This window comes from Urocitellus parryii, chromosome 4, assembly GCF_045843805.1.
Source record: "Urocitellus parryii isolate mUroPar1 chromosome 4, mUroPar1.hap1, whole genome shotgun sequence".
NCBI lineage: Eukaryota > Metazoa > Chordata > Mammalia > Rodentia > Sciuridae > Urocitellus > Urocitellus parryii.
Genome location: NC_135534.1, coordinates 192,046,538 through 192,059,088, shown reverse-complemented (window position 1 = coordinate 192,059,088; position 12,551 = coordinate 192,046,538). Strand labels below are relative to the sequence as shown.

General features: G+C 59.1%; 1 protein-coding gene across 1 annotated transcript in view; it reads left to right on the top strand.

The window, feature by feature from the left end:
- Positions 1-8,711: 8,711 nt before the first annotated feature.
- Akna (AT-hook transcription factor) overlaps positions 8,712-12,551 on the top strand; it is a 37,382-nt gene continuing 33,542 nt past the window's right edge. The window contains exon 1 of the mRNA XM_026393313.2: positions 8,712-8,799. The gene's annotated coding sequence lies outside the window, so the exon portion shown is untranslated. The remainder of the gene's footprint in view (positions 8,800-12,551) is intronic.

Genomic DNA, 12,551 nt, shown 5'->3' with positions numbered 1-12,551 from the left:
GTTACACTGCAGGTAATAGCCCTGTCCCACTGCAGGGGGGCCAACCCCATGGTCACAGTCAAGTGATTTCACCTGAGCCCCGAGGATCCTATAACATATAGGGTGGGCTGAATAATAGACCCCTCCCCCCCAAAGAACTAGATCCCCACTCCTGGAACCTGGGAGCAGCACCTCAGCCAGCAGTTGCAGATGTGGGAGGGAGTCAGAGGGACATTTGATGCAGAAGAGGAGAGGGGCTGGGCTGAGGGGAACAGGTGCAGCAGAACCCTTTGAAGATGAAGGACAGACTCAGGCGCTAAGGGGTGCTGGTGGCCATGGGCAGCCAGAAGCCAGATGCTTCTCCCTGCAGAGAACCCACCCAGTGGTCCTGACTTTGGACTTCTGACCTGTCTTTGTAAGAGAACAAATGCATACTGTTCAGAGTCACCAAAAGTGGTAGTTGTCACAGCAACTGAAGGACACTGATACAATGGGGACAGTGCCACTTCCCTGCAGGGGAGGTGGGATGCCATGTGGGGCTCAATCTCTGGACCAACATCGGCCCTGGGGAGAGGATTCCAGGAGCCGCTGGCCTTGTGAATGCTATACTTCCGGGGCCCAAGCCCTGGTGTGCCTACGCTGAATGGAGAGCTCCAAGGTCACTGGTTAGCAATGTGACCTGCTCTGTGAACTCCAGCACGGTGGTGATGTCCCTGCCTTGAATCCACCATCTCCTCACTTGCTCCAACCGTCAGGGGACAGACGGACAGACCCCTCCAGAATTCCTGGGCCTGACTCTAGTGCTGCTATCCATTGGGTGTGTGGGTTTCTCCCTGCTGTGGGTCTCTAAACCCAAAAGCTGCATTTCAGGTGGTTTGGAAAGATCAAATTGCTCAAGGCACACAGATAGGAAGGGCAGGTTTGGACTTGGAGGCCTGAGGCCCAGGCCTGAGGCCCAGGCCTGCTCTTTCCACAACACAAAGCCCCAGGACAAACACCTGCCCTGGTGTCCCATCCCCCTTGGTACTGGGGATTGAACTCAGGGGCACTTGACCACTAAGTCACATCCCCAGACCTATTTTGTATTTTATTTAGAGACAGGGTCTCCCCATTGCTGAGGCTGGCTTTGAATTCCCAATCCTGCCTCAGCCTCCCAAGCAGTGGGATTACAGGCATAGGCCACCGCACCTGGCTGCCCTGGTGTCTTTTAAAGGACCAATAATCCCGGGAGGCAGGAGGTGTCAGAGGTCCACCCAGGCCATGGACCTGTGGCCCTGACATCTTTATACATGATGCCAAAGGTGGGGAGGGGATGGTGGAGAGTCTTGAAGGTTATGAGTCACATTTGTGGCAGTTCAGTGGCAGTAAGTGGCACAAGAGCCTAGTTCAGTTTGACACCCTGTAATACGGCCATTATTCAAGGTGCGCTTTGGGGGGACAGTATTGTCCTGAAGTCACTGCGCCATCTCGATCTCGGGCAGTTATTGTCCCTCTCTGGCCCAGGAAAGTTTATTGCTAGTTATTAAGCAGTCTATTTCAGCCATAAGCTTGTGATTTCTTCCTCCGGGTGGTTCCGTGCGATATTCTCCTCGGGGACTCCCCGGGGCACTCCAGTCGGAAGCAGCAGCCTACCAGAAGTGAGCTTTTCAGTCCCGAGCCGCGAGCCGGGTCCCCCGAGTCCCAGTCCCCGGGGGCGGGCCGCAGCCGCCGCCTCCCTGTGATTGGTGGAGCTTCACGAGGCCCCGCCCCAGGCCCCGCCTCCCGCCGCCGTGGGTCGGCCGCAGGGAGCTAAGAGGCGGCCGCCCCGCCCCGCCGCGCCCGGCCCCGCGCGCGGATTGGAGGCCTTTGTTTGCCGCTCAACTCCAGGAAACCTCCCGCGCGGGTCCCAGCAGGTGAGGCGCTGGGAGGAGCTGGGGGCTTCCTGCCGGGCGCGGCCCCTCGCGGGCCTTAGTTTCTCGGCCTGGACAAGGGGAAGGAGGCCGGACCGCTGCGGTGGGCTCCCTCCCCAGGGCCCGCGCTGCTTTGGGTCTTCCCCACGTGGAAACCCCGCGCGCCGCGGGCGGAGACGGACTGCGGCCCCGGGAATGGGCGCGGTCCCGGGGACGCGTCTCCGCCCTCGGGCCTCAGTCTCCACCTCCGCAGAGTGGGGGCGTCGGCCGTTTGCCCCCGGCTGGGCCGATCGCAGGGAGCGAAGGGGTCCCCGGGGAGCCGCGGGCTGGGGGGGCCGGAGGCGTGGCCCGGGTCGCTGCGGTGACCGGGGAGGTGGGGCTTTGCAGTTCTGGGATTTGTGCGAGGTTGGTTCACCCGGCAACGGCCCGCGCAGCCGGGCGGCTCCGAGCCGCGCTCCCTCCCCGGACGCCTAATGCAAGTTTCTTTTCCTCTTTTTTTTGGCAGGGGGAGGGAGGGAGAGCAAGGCCTAGCGTGCAGTGGGCAGTCTGGACAGTGATAGGAGCCGGAACGAACAGCAGAACTAAGGCCAGTCATCTCTTGGTACACACCAGGGGACGGAGGCCCAGAGAGGAGGCCAGCTTGCCCAAGGGCGCACTGCGGGGAAGCGTCCTGGGACTGCCGCCTGCCGCTAGCAAAACCAGAGCCTGCTTTCTGGGTTGATCTTGGACGTGACTTTTCCAATGCTCCTTTCCCAGGCTTTAGTTGAAAGAAGTGACAGCGTGGAGCAGATCCTTACTCAGGTTTAAAAACCTTTTGCTTCTGAATGAGAAAGTTGGAAAGGAGGGTTGCTGATAGCAAGCCCAAGCTATTTTAGGGCTGAGAAAAGAAGCTGCAATGAAAAGAGACTTTGTTCTTCTGTTCTTGTAGATCAGAAGGAGGAATGGACTGAAAATGAAGCATAAAGGGCTAAGATTAGATACAGACAGGGACTTCCCAAAATAATTTTCCAGGTGCCTCCTGTGGAATTGGTGGGTTTCACTTTTTGACTTTTTTTGTTAGGCAAACATAATTGGTGCCCGTGGATTGGGGGCGGGGGCTGCGGGCCCCTAAGTCTGGTTTACCTACTGTCAGTGGGATGGAACCTATGGTGTTCTGGGGTCTGCGTTCGGGTTTATCCCCACAGGCAGTCTCTGCTCTTTCGTGGGAGGAAGAAGGTGCCCACGCCTCCCAAAGGCCAGCTGGTTTGCATTTGAAACATGTGATTGAGGCTGTTTCCAGGGGATTTCATCAGCCCCCACGGTCCCGCAGACTCCGCCTCCCGAGGTGCAGGGGCTGGGATTTCCAGCGACTGGGGCGGGACCAGGCTGAGCTGTCAGCTGGGAGGGTGTTTTGGGAACCCCTTTGCCACGGACATTTCAGTGCACCCCAGGAGGGAGCAGGAGGAAGAGGGAGTTTAAAGCCTCCACAGGGCCCCTGAGTGCCAGGTCCTCCAGCTCCCAGAGCCTCGCTGTCCCCTCTGTGAGATGGGCAGGGCAGGGCAGGGCTTACCTGAGCACCTCCTAAGGCTGGAGTGGGTGGCATCTGGCATCCTGGACAGCTTCTGCTCCCACGTTCCAAGGTCAGCCCAGAGAAAGGAAGGGACGGTGACGACAATGTTTCTGACCACAATGAGTGCTGGCTTCTAGCCTCTGCCTGGGTTCTACTGCAAGGAGGTCTAGGAAGGCGGGAGCTCGCCTCTGTTTTGTCCCCACTGTCATTCCCCAGTGCCCAGTACAGAGCCCTACTAGATTCTGACATTTCATTTCGTGATATTGCCTTGAAGTAGATGTAATTGTTGCCCCCATTTTACAGACAAGAAGCCTGAGGTTCAGAGAGGTTAAGTCTGAAGTCACGCAGCTCTTCTCTAGGGTTAGCCTGTCTTGACTTTGGGATGTGCAGGGGTGTGGAAGCTGATGGTGCCCCTCTACCCAGGGCTGTGTTCAGTAATTTCATGTTGGCTGCTTGAAATTGGCCACGGTGAGGTATGTACACTAGGGAAATCAGTAAATAACACAAGGGGCCTTTTTCTTGTCCTTTTTTGTTTTTCAATAGCTGTATGCAGAGTGCCCTAAGGGGGACCTCCAGCCCTGCTTCTACAGAGTGGCTGGGATTGGGGGTTCCTGGCCGTTCAGGGGCCTGACCCCCACAGCAGAGTACTTTGGTCAGGCAGCCTGAGAGCCATGGGGCTCAGTCCATAGTGTGAGTCACAGTGGTGGCCCCCTGGCCCAGGAAGAGACTGCTGTGAGCCCAGACTCCAGGCCAGAATGACTGGCCTTGAGCCTCCAGGTGACCGGAGCCCTCAGTCGTCTTTCACAGGCGAAATGCCTGACCAGGATGGTGTCCCAGGAGAGTTACCCAGCAGCCTGCGTGAGGCATTGAAGGCTGAGCTCAGGGGGCGCTGGGAGAGGCTCACGGCAGCCCTGCTCCACGCGGGCCCCCGTGCCCCGAGTGGAATCACATCCTCCTGTTGCTGTCTCTGCTCACCCCAGGGAAGCCTCGTCCTCGGGTGCCGATGAGGCCATCAGAGGTCTGGAAGCAAACCAGCTGAGGTCTGAACCACCCACTCAGGACCCAGGTCATCCTGCCCCGGATGCCCGGACCCTCCTCCCACCCGCCTGCTGCCCCCTCTGGACCCTGCTGTCCCCTGCCAGGTGCAGCCAGACTCCAGTGTGGTTGCCAAATGAGACCCCAGAGCTGCTCCCACACCAACCCCAGGTCCGTGCCAGCATCTCCCTATTTTGGGAGAGAGGGATCAAAGCCATGAGAGCCCAAGTGTCAGTCTCCTTGGAGTCCTGGGATCACAGCCAAGGACCAAGGACTGGGGGGAGGAGTCAGAGTCCTAGGGGCTCCACTCAGCCCCTTTAAATAAGGAATTAATCTGGAGGATAATTATTTGTGGATACAGACCAGCTCTGCCCCTAGTGTGCTGTGTGACTTCAGGCAGTCATATAACCTCTCCGGCCTTCTCCCCTCTATCACATGCATGATTACTTAGGAAGGGCCAATGACACAACTCGTCATGCTCCAGAATGCTGAGTGGGTGGGACTGGAGCTGATTGCTCCTTTCCTTTCTGTGATTTCCACATGACCATGTGCTTGCTGTGTAGTGGCCATGTGTGCATAGAGTGTGCACGAGACCCTGGACGGAGGAGGCGTGGGAGGCATGGGATGCCAGAGCCCTCCCTTTCCCCAGCCCCCGTAGGTGGGGACACTGAGGAGGAACACACCCCAGGTCTCGAAAGATCGGGGGGTTGGGGGGGGTTGTTCCAAGCATAGTAGATGTTCATCTGATGCTTATGTTCAAGCAACTGTTAGTTTTAGAAAATATGCGTAATGAAAAGGGGAACTTCCCTACAACTCACCTACCGATAATCTCTGTAAACATTTTCTTTCTCCCTTTTTCCTTGTCTCCCTCTTCTTCCATGTTTTACTGTACTTTCTTTTCCTTTAGTGGACTCAGACTTGATACGTATCACTTTATATCCAGCTCATTTGCTGAACGCATCATGATTTTTCACCCCATTTTTATTCCTCTGTAGCATGCCCATGGTGGCTCAGAGTATCCCTTTGAGTGGAAATAGAATTCATTTCATGGATCCCCTTTTGTTGGACACTGAGGTTGTTTCTAACCTTCTCCTCTCTGCAGGCCTTAGTCATGAAGTGATGGAGACGGCACTTTCTGGATCTGGACAGCCTGGCTGAAGTCCAGGCTCCTCACCCGTGAAACATCTGCCACCTTGGATTGGCCCAGGACTGAGAAGTGAAAACAAGTCCACGTAGGAGTATTAACAAGGTATTGAAGCCTCGCTGTTAGCAGTGCATCCTGGTATATGCACTTTTTTGGTTTGATTTCTTGAAAAGCATTGATTGTGGTGCACACGGGCGCCTACCCTCCTTGTGACCTGCACCTCAGTTAGCCAAGGGAGGCCTGTTTCCTCCCTTCTTGAACTACTCAGGGTGGGGACATCATTTCTAGCTGGGTCACTGGCCCCCAGGACTAGTTTGGGGGCACCAGGAGATGGCAGCGTTTCCCTCCCCTTGGGAGGGTGGGCTATGCCTTTTAGCATATGGGATTCAAAACCAAGCCACATGAGTGTTTCACCAAGACCAAAGGCATCGTTTGTGAGCAGTTGCTGTGAGCACTTGGCCAACAACCGTAGGCCCATGACCTCATATATCACCCTCAGAACCATGGAAAGTCAGTATCCATTTTACAGATAAAGGAATCTGGGGTTCAGTGTGGTTAAGTGACTTTCCTGAGGCCACACAGCTTCCAGAGGGAAACCTGCAGTTTCCATTTGCCCACAGGCCCTGGGCCCTTGCGGCTGCCCACCGGCATGGCAGTGCTGCCCGTGGGGCAAATAGATCGAAGAACCCCGGAGGTTTAGAGTTAGAAGATAATCTCCGATGGCCTCAGAGAGAATCTCTAAATCCTGGTTCTAAGAAGGGAAGACTCTTGTCCTGGCTCTCCCAGGTGGGGTTGGCTCTGGACTTCCAGGACACTCCTGAAACCCTCACCTGACTCCCTGTGGATTTTAACTACTGGGGTCAGTTCAGCAACTCGGCAAGAGGGTGGGTGAACTGGGGGTGGGGGCTTCCCAGGGCAGGGGGAGGCTGCAGGCCTGGGAGGGGCCGGAGACAGAGCAGCACAGCAGGTCAGGGGTTGCCACCCCAGCTTCCCCAGGAGGCAGTGAAGCCCCGTGGCTGCCCCGCATCCCCGGGCCTGAGGACAAGGTGTGAGGTTCGCTGTCCAGGGCTCAGTGGGTCAGCAGCTGCGGCTTCCCGTGTCCTGGGTGTGCCCTAGGCTGCGTGAGCAAGGGCAGGGACGAGGGACAGCAAGGCTTGGGGTTCTAAGAGCCTGCACCCCAGTGCTAAGGCTGCCCCTGAGAGGGGCTTGGCTGATCCAGGGGCCTCGGGGGTGGGCCCTGCCGGAGGAGCCACCTGGCCTGGCTGGCAGGGCTGCCGCATTAATGAGCAGGGGGGATGGTGGGTGATTGGCAGCAGTCGGGGAGCCCGCCTCCCTCACAATGGCCCACAGGGGCCTCCTCAGGGTTTGGCTCAGCTCCATGGTGGGCTGGGGCTGGGCCTGGAGCCCGCCAGCCAGATGTGGGTGAGAGGCAGAGGAGCCATGGCGCGGGCTGGGAGAGGGGCCTGTGCAGCCCGGCTCTGCCACGCACACCACTGACCGACCCCAGCCCCCCTCAGCAGACACTCACTGCTGGGGACGGTGTGCCAGGCTGGAGGAGAGGCCATCCCGCCCAGCCCTTGGAGGGCACTGGAGCCCTGGGCCTCAGCAGCACTGGCCGCAATGGTAGTGAGCTCACTGAACTCGGGCTGAGCTGCTCTGGGTCCCCTGCCCTGCACTCGGCGGGTGTCGCCTCAGCTCTATGGTGGCTACTCCTAGCCCTGCTTTACAGGCCAGAGATTAGGCTTAAAGAAGGTCAGAGGTCACAGCCAGTAGGAAGTGGGGCTGGGACTTGGGCGCAGGTGGGGATTGCCTTCTCTCCAATGGGGACACCACTGTCTGTCACCTGGAGGCTTTGGGACAGCTGTGAGGGCTGTTCTGCTGGTTTCTCTCTGGATAGAGGGTGGGGCAGCACTGGGAGCTGGCACCGTGGACCAGCCCTGCCCCTCTCCACTGACCCCGTGTCCCTCTCCACCGTGGCTCCTGACCCCCTGGCTGGCCCCGCTGGCCTCGGGCCAGCCCCCCCAACCCGGCTCCCCGTGGCCCAGGCTCTCCGTGGCCCTCCTGCAGCGTGCTCCGACTTCCACCCCTGTGGCTCTTACAGCCCTTCCTGCCCGTCCCAGGCCTCCTCCCCAACCTGCTGCTCTTTGTCCCCGGGTTTTCCACAGGACAAGTCCCTGCCACCTGGACCTTGGAAGTTATGGGTGACCAGAGGCAGACTCTGTTGCTCAGGGGTGAGCCCCGGTGTCAGAACTGGTCACCCTGCGCCTCCCCACTCTGTCCCCTGCACACCTCTCTAGCTTCTTGGCTGTGTGTCCCCAGGGCAGCGGGGCAGTGCTCCACCTGCACTGTGTGTGCCATACACCCGGCACCTGGCGCGCTCAGGGGGCGCCCGCTGGGCTGCCTGGGGAAGGATGGCAGGGCCACTGGATAAATCTGTGCCTGGACCACTGGGGAGCCCCCCAGGGGCACTTACAACAGGGAAATCCACCAGCTCAGCCAGGTCCCTACCTCCATGGTGGCTGTGGCCACTTTAGGGTGAGGCTGTGGCGGAGGTGAGGAGTCTCACGCCCCCCTGAGGAGTGTCCAGGCCCAGCCTGGATCCCGTTGTCATTTGGAAAACAGTATTGGAGCTGGAAGGTCCCCAGGGAGCATCCAATCTAAGCCCCCACTGTACAGTCGGCCAAGGTCACGGGAAGAAAGGGGTCACGGGAGGAAAGGAGCCACGGAAGAAGCAAGCAGAGGATAGAGGCTTCAGGCCTCCTCCCTGGCAGCTGTGTGACCTTGGCCAAGCCTCTAAACTTCTCTGGGCCCCAGTCTCCCAGTCTGTACCTGGAGGCTAGTGTGTAAGATGGTCCCAAGCCCGTGACATCAGAAGATCCGGTGAGCACCTCTCCGGGGCAGCGCAGACCCGCGGTTGAACTGCAAGGGGTTAAGCGCCTGGGCTCTCACTCTGCACCGCGAACCCCTCCTTCTGACAAACACTTGTAGGAAATCAGGCAGGCGCTTCCTGCCGAGGGAGGCAGGCAGGCGGTGGCCTCAGCTGCGCGGGGCGGGGAGAGGTGGGGAGAGATGCTGTCTGTGAGCAGCTTGGGCTGCCTGGCAGAGGCTGGTGAGGGCGCGACGGAGCAGGGGGCTCCCTGCAACAAAGGCCTCCCAGGCAGGTCCTCTGAGCCCCAGCTGCAGGACGGTGGATCCCCAGCGAGGTAAGGAGGGAGGGCTGGTGGGAAGGACAGCTTCCCTGGACCCGCCAGCAGACTCCAGGACAGCCGCCCGGACCAGCCCAGCCAGGAAGTTGCGCTGCAGCAGCTGTTACCACTTCTCCCGGGCTTAGGGGGGCCGGGCCAGGCGAGGGTGGACTTGAGGGCTTTCCTCTGGCTCGGGGTGCAAGAGTCCAGGCCCAGCCTGGATCCCGTGTCCAGTGAACCTGGATGGTGCTCTCCCTCCGTGCCTGGGCGTCCCCTCCTGCACATGCCGAGTTGGTACTCTGGGTCACCAAGGGGCCTCAGACACGCAGGGTGGGGAGCAGCCAGAGGCAGCGGGGTCCCCCCAGGAGTGGCCCTTTCTGCCACATAAGGGCGGGCAGAGAGCCCAGGGGTGGTGAGGGCAGAGTCCCCGACACCAGGGCCCCTTCCTCTTTCTCCGCAGCCCTGCTGCTCCAGGGCTCTGGGGCAGTGGGTGTGTTCAGAGGCGGTGGCCGGTACTTCTTTGAGGACCAGCTTCTGCGCAGCCCGAGGCCAGCCCTGGAGAGCAGTGGTCTGTGCTTGCCCACTGACCGGGCTGCTGAGCTCCGTGGCCAGGTCTCTTGCAGGACCCAGCTGCTGGCTATGGGGCTGGGCCGGGGAGTCTTCCTTCCCCTTCCTCCTGCTCCCCCACAAGTCTGGTGGCCGCCGTTCCCCAGTCCTCGCGCCAGAGCGCCCTGGCACAGGCTGTGAGTCTCGCCACGGCCTGCTGCTTGTCTGCGCCTCTGTTTCCTTACGTGGGAGGAGTCAGGGTGGGGCGAGAGCAGGGGCTGTCCCTGGCTGGATGGGAAGGGGCTTCAGAGGGTACGAGGCGTGGATGGGCATATGCACAGGAGCGTCCTGGAGTCAGATGGCACGAGCCACCGAGCCGGGGGGGGGGGGACTCAGTTTTGGAATGGCTGAGAGCCCCTCTGTGTGGGTGGTGGGGAAGAAGAATCTGACCTGTGATCTTTCAACTGGAAGATCACAGGGGTCCGTGGGAGGTTAAGGAGGTGACATGGAGATGGGGAGCAGATTTGCAGAAAGTGGGTGGTCTCTCCAGGGCACCTGGGACCCTGAGTCTGAAGGCCCAGTCCTTGGGGGCCTTAGTCCTAACAGGGCTGGTCCTCCTAGGGTCGGCTTCTAGCTCAGGTTTGGCAGGAAGAGCAGCCACCCCACCATGCCCCCCTGAAGGCTGTCTGCTGCTCCCTGCCTTCGTCTGTCTCCTGAGGACCCTGCCTCTAGTTCTCAAGTTCAGCTCATGCTTTGGACCCCATGCCTTTGCCTGTGCTGTTCCCTCTGCCCAGAATGCCTTTCCTCGCTCTCCCCTCAATCTGCTTTGTCCCTGAAGCCCACCCCAAAGCTTCCTCCATCAGTGACCCTTCTGTATTGTCCCCTTCCTGTCCTGTGTGAAATTTTGGAAAGCTTCTACTCTTTTCTGTATTCCTTGTGTGTCTTTTTGGCAGAGGCAGGGTGGGGGGGTACTGGGGATGGAACTCAGGGGCACTTGACCACGGAGCCCCATTTTATTCAGAGACAGGGTCTCGCCGAGTTGCTTAGGGCCTCACTTTTGCTGAGGCTGGCTTTGAACTTGCGATCCTCCTGCCTCAGCCTCCTGGGCCACTAAGGTGACAGGCATGGGCACCGCGCCCCGCTCCTTGTGTCTTTAGTAGTGCCTGGCCTCCAGGAGGTAGGAAGTCCCAGGATTTTTTTTTCTTAATTGATTGGTACCCACCGGGCGCTCAGTATGGATCTTTGGTCCTTTGAAATGGGACCCCAGGGCGGGGTGACAGTTCTGAGGCCCTCAGGACCTGAGGCTGTCCTTAGCCCTACCCCTGCCTCCCTGCCTGCCCAGCAAGACCATGCCCTCTGGGCAGCAGCCAGGGCGTGGTGCTTTCTGTGTGACAGTGAGGACAGTTTCAGCCCAGACGCATGCCAAGAGTGGCAGCCGCACGGGCACCTGATGCCCACTGGGCAGCACATGATGGGCACTGCTGTGTGCTTGTTGACTGACTAGCTGACTGGTGGGTGCTGGGCTCAGTGGCACTGAGGGCTGTGTCTGGCGTGGTGGACACAGGCCTTGCCCAGGGAAGGCTCACAGATGCAGGGGCCTGAGGGGCAGGTGCAAACCTGCAGCCAGCCACCGTAGCGGCCTCTGACGTGCTGCGTCCCCTGGTCACAGTGAGATTTCTGCAGTGACTGAGTCATCCAGAAGACAGGATGTTCCTCTTGGTGCACACAGAGGCCTCTGTGATTGGTCAGGCTGCTCTAGGCAGGGTTAGAAAAAGGCCCTTTAAAAAGTCAAAAAACCACACGCCTCCCCGGGCCCCTTCCTGGGCTGATCTTTCAACTGAAAGATCACAGGGGTCTGTGGAAGGTTGAGGAGGTGACGTGGAGACATGGAGACGGGGAGCAGATTTGCAGAAAGAGGGGTGGTCTCTCCAGAGCACCTGGGGACCCTGAGCCTGAAGGTCCAGTCCTGGGGGCCTGAGTCCTGACAGGGCTGGTCCTCCTGGGGTCAGCTTCCACTCAGCCAGCGACAGCAGCTGCCTCTGATGTGCTGCATTTCCTGGTGACAGTGAGATTCACAGGGGGCTCAGAGGGAGAAGCAGCAGGTAGTGGGCAGCACCTGCTGCCCCTGTTCCTGTGTGTGGCGGAAACCAGGAAAGGCCAGCGAGCTTCCGAGGGTGGGCCCTGCCCAGGCCTGGCTAGGTGCAGTTCCTGGCCATCCCCAGGCAGAGCCAGGCCCTCTGCAGTTGGACCCAGGCATCCGCATGCCCAGAGGATCCTCACACACACTCAAGGTCAAGGTCACTGCCAAGGAATCCCGGAGGCCCACAGTTCCTGCCGAAGGCATGGGAACAGGAGGACTAGCATGTCTGTTCAAACATTTATTTTCTATTGAACTTTCTGAAAATCCGCTTTTGGAGATATTTCATCTAATACATGTAGTATATTGGCACAAGGTTATATACGGGAAGTCATAAGAAAAATATATTCTTACTGATGGGTTGTGTGATCAAAAATAAAAATCAGTAGCCCACTGGGCCAGGACTGATGGTCACAAATTGTGCCTGGGCACTGACCAGCTGGGTGATCTTGGACACATCACTATTCTCTGCTGAGCTTCCGGGTTTTTAGATATTTTGTTCACTTATTTCCATGAGGTGCTGAGCATGGAACCCAGTGCCTCACATGTGCCAGGCAAGCGCTCCACCCCTGAGCCCCAGCCCCAGCTCCAGCTGCTGAGCTTCGGTTTTATCATTTGAAAGAAGTTCACCTGTGACAGGAAGCAGGGGAGGCAGAGAAGATGTCACGTGTCCAGCCGGGCGGGCGGAGTGGGGACATCTTACGTGGTGGAGATGATGGGGCCGAGGGGCGACCTGAGGGGTGACAGGGAAGAAATTCTGGGGCTGCGCACTGGGGACAGAGAGGAGGAAGGAGAAGCCGTGGGGCCCTGTCCCCGAGCTGGGGCAGCAGCCGAGCTGAGGAGTCATTCCTGTGCTTACCCCGTCCTGAGAAGTTGGCCTTTCCTGGGCCACACTGTTCCCTCGGGGAGCTCTGTGTCCAGAAATAGCCTCCTGTTCACTTTCTCAACTGAATGAAGCGAGGCTCCTGCCCTCTGTCTCGAGAGCCTGTCCTCGAACCCGCCTGGCCACAGCACAGAGGGGAGAGCCCAGGCCATGGGCTGCAGACCCACTTCCTCCTGGCCTGCCGGACCCCTGTGTGGCTTCGGG